Below are 6,000 nucleotides of genomic sequence, written 5' to 3' on the forward strand. Positions count from 1 at the left end.
TCTTCACCCAAAGAGTGATTAACACATGGATTTCACTGCCACAGGAAGTGGTGACGGCTACAAGCATGGACGGCTTCAAAAGGAAATTAGATAAGAATATGGAGCAGAGGTCCATCAGTGGCTATTAGCCACAAGGTATAGATAGGGGCTCTGGGGCCAGTGATGCTCTGTCTTCTTGGTGCTCGGGGGGGGGTTAACAGTGGGAGGGCTTCTAATGTCCTGGCCCCACTGGTGGACCTCCTGATGGCACTGGTATTTCTGGCCACTGTGTGACACAGAGTGTTGGACTGGATGGGCCTTTGGCCTGATCCAACATTGGCGTCTCTTATGTTCTTATGTTATAGGTAATGTAAGAGAGACTGCGGTCTCCAAAACTCTTGTTGATTATTGCAAGTCTCCCTTGCTGGCTGGCTGGAGATGGAGAGCCATCTCCTGGGAGTGCACTGAGCTTTGGATTTTCTGCACTGAGCAAGAAAGTCTGGACTACATGGCTTTTAAGACCCCTTCTGACTTTAGGACTCTCTGCACTATGAAACCAGCTGCTTCATAGCAGCACACTCAGAAATTCTCTGGTGTCACAGGACTCTTGTTGATTGCTGTGTGACCAAACCATCCAATGAAGTAGCTTTAGTGAACATTAGGAATGAACCAATATTTTGATTTTGTATATCGTCATCTGTTTCAGTTTGCCTCATTTTAGTTGCATGCACTGATTATTCTTTTCTTTCTTTTATGCCATTTTTTATACAACTGATGCCAAAAATAAAGTTGAAATGGATTCGTTTTAAGGGGGAGGAATGGTATGAGAAAAGAGAAACTGGTATAAAGTTGAAAACTGAAATGGGGATATTTGAATCAAACCAGGCAGTTTTTGAAATTTCGTCCCATCTCTAGTGAATCCTTTCTTCAGTTGAGTTGATATTTCATATGTGGTTGTTGTCTCTCCAACCAAAGGAGCACAAGAGCAGCCTTATATTGAATCAAGCCATTGATCTGTCAAGATCAGTGTTGTTGATCCTGACAGTGGCTCTTTAGAATCTCAGATAGAGAGTCTTTCATTCATTTATTTATTTATTCAAATGTATATTCTGCCCTACCCGCAAACGGGCTCAGGGCAGATCACAACAATAATTAGGCCATTCGGAATCACAAAACACAATAATAAATAGTTAATTAAAACATTAAAGCAAAGAATTTAAAAACAGATTGCCCCAGTTATTGCACAGTCTCCAATACTGGTGCAGCTGGACTCTTAAATTTGTTTAATCCAGGCCACGTAGAAGTGGTGTCTTCAGCAGGGGAGGCCAGCTCTTTTACTGGATGCCCACCACCTCAACCAACGTTCTGGTGGAACAGCTCAGTTTTACAGGCCCTGAGGAATTATAAAAGGTCCCACTGGGTCCTGATCTCACACAGGAGCATGTTCCACCAGGCTGGGGCTAAGGCAGAGAAAGCCCTGGTCCTGGTCGAGGCTAAACAGAGGTCCCTTGGGCCAGGGACAGCCAGCAGATTTTGATCATGTCTCCTACTCCCTCATCCTTTTAACTGCAGGTGCCAGGGATTGAGCCTGGGCCCTTCTGTATGCAAACCAAATGCTCTACCACTGAGCCATGGCCCCATCCAGGTCTCAGGCCCACCCATGATGTGTGTTACGGAAAGAGGGTTGAATTTTTAAGTGACCTTCCACCATGGCTAGTGCTATGGAATGGTTGTAAGAGAGGGTAAAAACAAACTATGGCCCCTGGGGGCATGTTGATAATGCACACAGACGTGGCACTATTCATGTGCATATACTAACCTTACAAGCCTTGAAACAACTGTAGGAAAACAGACAAGGTCTTTCCAAATGCTTGCCAAGAAAGGATCAAAATGCTGAGCTGATTCTGAATCAAGCAGAAGAGAATACTCTTCTCCTGAACATCTCATGTCATGTATCTTAATCACTGTGCTGTTAGCTCCATTAACTGTTTCATTGGGAAGAGGGTGTCTTCAGAGTGTATGTTTCCACTGCAACGACCCTCATGGCTTGAATCTCCCCAACTTGATGGCTCCAAAGCTATAAGAAAAGCATCAGCTCCATTAGGAAATAGTAATATGAATTCATGTGCTCTGGAGACTATCCAATAAATGCATTTCCTCTGTGCTTTGTGCATGTTAGTTGCCGGCATTGCATTCTCTGACCGTCAGCTCAGTGGATTTAAAGTAATGGCAACAAAAAAAGAAACCAGAAAGACACTCTGGCATTCCCCTTGTTCTTGGTGTTGATTTAACAGCCAACTAAATGCTATTTTATGTCGCCCTCCGCAATACTCCTTTATATTATCCATCATGAAACTATACAACCGTATGTCAGAGGCAATGGCAAAACTTATCCTGTGCTGGTCATAAGAACAAAAGTGTTGCCATTGTGAAAACTATCAAATAATATGTACATGGTTGCATGGATGAGAATTCCCATTACAATAATGAAATGTATCTAAAACTCATAAGAGCCCTGATCCAAGCAATGGTCTATCCAGACCAGCATTCTGTTTCCCATAGTGGCCAGCCAGATGCCCCTGAAAGGCCTGCAAGCAGGCCCAAAGTGCCTCCTGTGTCTGTTTTTCCACTAACCATCTGACATTTAGGATTATACTGCTGCTGAACATGGAGGTTCCATTCAGCCATTGTGGCTAATAGCCGCTGATGGACCCATCCTCCATTATTTTTTTAAAAAATACCCTTTCAAGGCTGTTTATGCTGGTGACCTTCACTTCATCTTATGGCAGCAAGTTCTACAAGTAAATTATACAAAGATAGATTTTCAGAGTTGGGGCATCCACATGGGAAAGAGAGAGACAAGGGTAACAAGAGAAGAACTGGGAAATTCAGCTAAACATACTTGGACATCTTTTCACTTTGTCTTTAGGGAGGAATGATCCTTTATGTGGAACAATTTTAAGAAGGAAAGACACTAAGTGGAACTTTGATTCCTGTGACTCAAAGAAAAAGCTGCTACTCTTCGCCCAACCCAGCATGTCTTAAAAACAAAAAGCTCCATTATTGAATAAAGGGTGTAACCTGGAATCTTCTTATACTGTGCTAGAGAGACCCAAAGAAGTAACAGGGCCATTTCTGACACTGTATGATGTTCCCTTTTGCTTGCAAATCAGAAATAAGGTATGTACACCGGCTCCTGCTCTTAGGTTTACACAGCAGAGATAGGTGTGTTCAAAACAACATCCATTTATGCGCAAGAAGATACAGGGATGGTGTAAAGTTGCCAGGCATAAAATTATTAACACAATGGAAGCCATAAATGCAGCTTTACAATGTCAGTAGATTTCAATATTCCCTCCTTCCCTCGTGTGATAAGGAGGCAGAGACTTAAAAGTTGAACAGCAAGACACATTGAAAGTCAATCAAAATTAATTAAAGAAATTATGAATCGATCAATAATGTACCAAGAAGTCTTGTAATGCCCTCGGTTACTCTGTTTAAGCATAAACAAGATCATCAGTTGTGTTTCCCAACCAATGATAAGATCTTTGCCAATTAACTTAAGCCTTAATTAACTCTCTAAGGTGCTGAACTTTAGAAGAGCTTCCAGATTCTAATTCCCCACCACGATGGTACATGTGATGTCTTGATTTATTATTATTTCATTACAATTACACTTGTACACAGAATGATTTAAAAGAAAACCACCACCCACAATAGTAAATTAAAGTTGAGGCTGGATTTCCGAAGAAATGGGTAATGGGATTAAATCAAATTGAACATGGAAGATTATTTGTAGATTAAAATTTTGCTACCCTTTGGCCAGAGGCAGCCCAAGTTAAGCATGCTCAGATCTCAATATTTCAATGAGACTTTATTAAGCATGTGCAAAATTTTCTTCTGTTAAAATTAATGTCACCAGAAAGTGCTTAATGTGTGGCTGGCCCTCACATTCCTTATCTGTCAGGGGCCATTCAGACATTGTGAACAAATGAGTCTCTGGTTATTTCCAATTACTGTGGGTTCTATGGTAAAGTTCTAGGGTTGCCAGCTCTGGGTTGGGAAATATCTGGAGATTTTGAGGATGTAGTCTAAGGAGGGTGGGGGTAACATAGAACCCGCCTTCCAAAGCGGCCATTTTCTCCATGTGAACCAATCTCTGTTGCCTTGAGATCAGTTGTAATAGCAGGAGATCTCCAGCCACCACCTGGAGGCTGGTAATCCTACTAATCTCTACTAATGGAAGGTCTTTCCATTGATGGAACAGGGTTTCCTCGCTCAGTGTCAATGTGCAGTGCGAAGGAAAGAATTGGGGAGCACATGAGCCTGATGGCTGACCATCTGAGCTGAGCCATAATTTTTGTTGAAGATAGCCAATAGACTTAAGAGCATGGTCTTTACTACTTCAATAAGAAGCATCCTTTTTTTCTCTTTCCCATCTGGCATTTTCTGGTTGTGAACCTGGTTTGCTTTGTCTGTTGCTCTGACTTTCATGTTCACCCTGTTTGGTCTGTAAGCTAATAATATTTTCCCCCTCAGATATGATCTTGCAAGTTCCCCATCCCTAATTGTCTATAGCGCTCCATGTATTTGTGAGTTGCTTTTTGCATATCTTCCTGAACAGCTTTGCCAAGTTAGATAGGAGAGGTAACTGGGAAAACCTGTGGAGATGAGAGCTGTGTTTAGTAAAACTGATTTTTCCCCCCCACCTAAACAATGGTCTCCTTCTTTCAAAACTCTTCCCCCTAGGAGCTATGTGGGCAAATATCTCTACTTTCTGCCTGCTTTGAGGTATCACCAGCACTTTTGCATCATCACCTGGTATTAGACCTACCCTCATCTTAGACCTATTTGCATGCCCAGCAATCATTGTTGTAGGGAATAGGGCAAAGACTTCCATGTTTAACATTCCTGGGAGCAGAGTCTCAAAAATAGACACAGAGGTAAATAACAATGAGCACAGCTACTGCCTAGAAATACAAGCATCAGTGCAGAAAGTGGGAAAACAAATATATTGTTACCCACCTTAGGTCCTGAGATGCTCAGGAGAATGGTGTGTATATAAATATTTTAAATAAACAGAGCCGGTGGGGATTGCATTTTTGAATGCTTCTGGGGAGTTGCTTGCAAATAACATTCTGAAAGTCACAGAAAAGGCTAGACTAGAACCCTTCTCTCTGACATCTGCTTATCCATATGCAAGGAGTTTTTATAAGGAGGAACGTTCCATTGGCAATTCCCCAGCTGTAGTAGTACCATCCATGAGCTTCTTTACATATGCTCTGCTGTTTGTATAGGCCAAATGTCGAATTCTCTTATCATTCAGTCAGTGCTTCCCCGTGGGTATTCTGCCTTTCGTTTCCCACCCAGTACCTCTCACTGAGAGCTAATTCAGATTCATATAATTCAGCCTAGAACAAGAAAACCCCAAAGTCAATCAAAAGGAGACAAAGTAAAAATGAAGCCTGATCAATACAGGTGCTGCTGAAACATGCTATACACCTTCTCATGATGTGTTAGGAACATGCCATTAAAAAAAAACACTATTCCACACAAAAAAAGCACCCTGTAAGTAGAAAAATAGCATGTGTAAGCAAATAACTTCTATGTTCTAGCCCAGCATTCTCTCTGCTGTACTAGTTTTTTTTCTCCAGGAGCACCCCCCCCCCAAAAAAAAATTCAAAATGACAATGTCCCAAATCTGCAGTCAGAAGAGATATAGTCCACTCTGGTCTTAACTGCCTCAGTTTCTTTCCTACGTGTATGGACCAGGACTAAGGTGATGCAAAGAGAATGTCATCCTTCCATTTGCCATGAAATTATTGTAGATTTAGGTTTATGTAAAACAGAGTTTAACACAGTGCACAGAGTTAGACTTCAATCAATCTCGAATCCATCCCTGGAGTGCACTAACATTTTCTTGCACATGGGTGCTTTCCCGAAAGGTAGTAAATTACCTATTTAGAGAGATTAAGTGCGGAGGCTTGGTAACAGGCAAACTATAATTTAAAGGGACAAACA

Source organism: Gekko japonicus, unplaced genomic scaffold (genome assembly GCF_001447785.1).
Source record: "Gekko japonicus isolate JY-2015 unplaced genomic scaffold, Gekko_japonicus_V1.1 scaffold624, whole genome shotgun sequence".
Lineage (NCBI taxonomy): Eukaryota > Metazoa > Chordata > Lepidosauria > Squamata > Gekkonidae > Gekko > Gekko japonicus.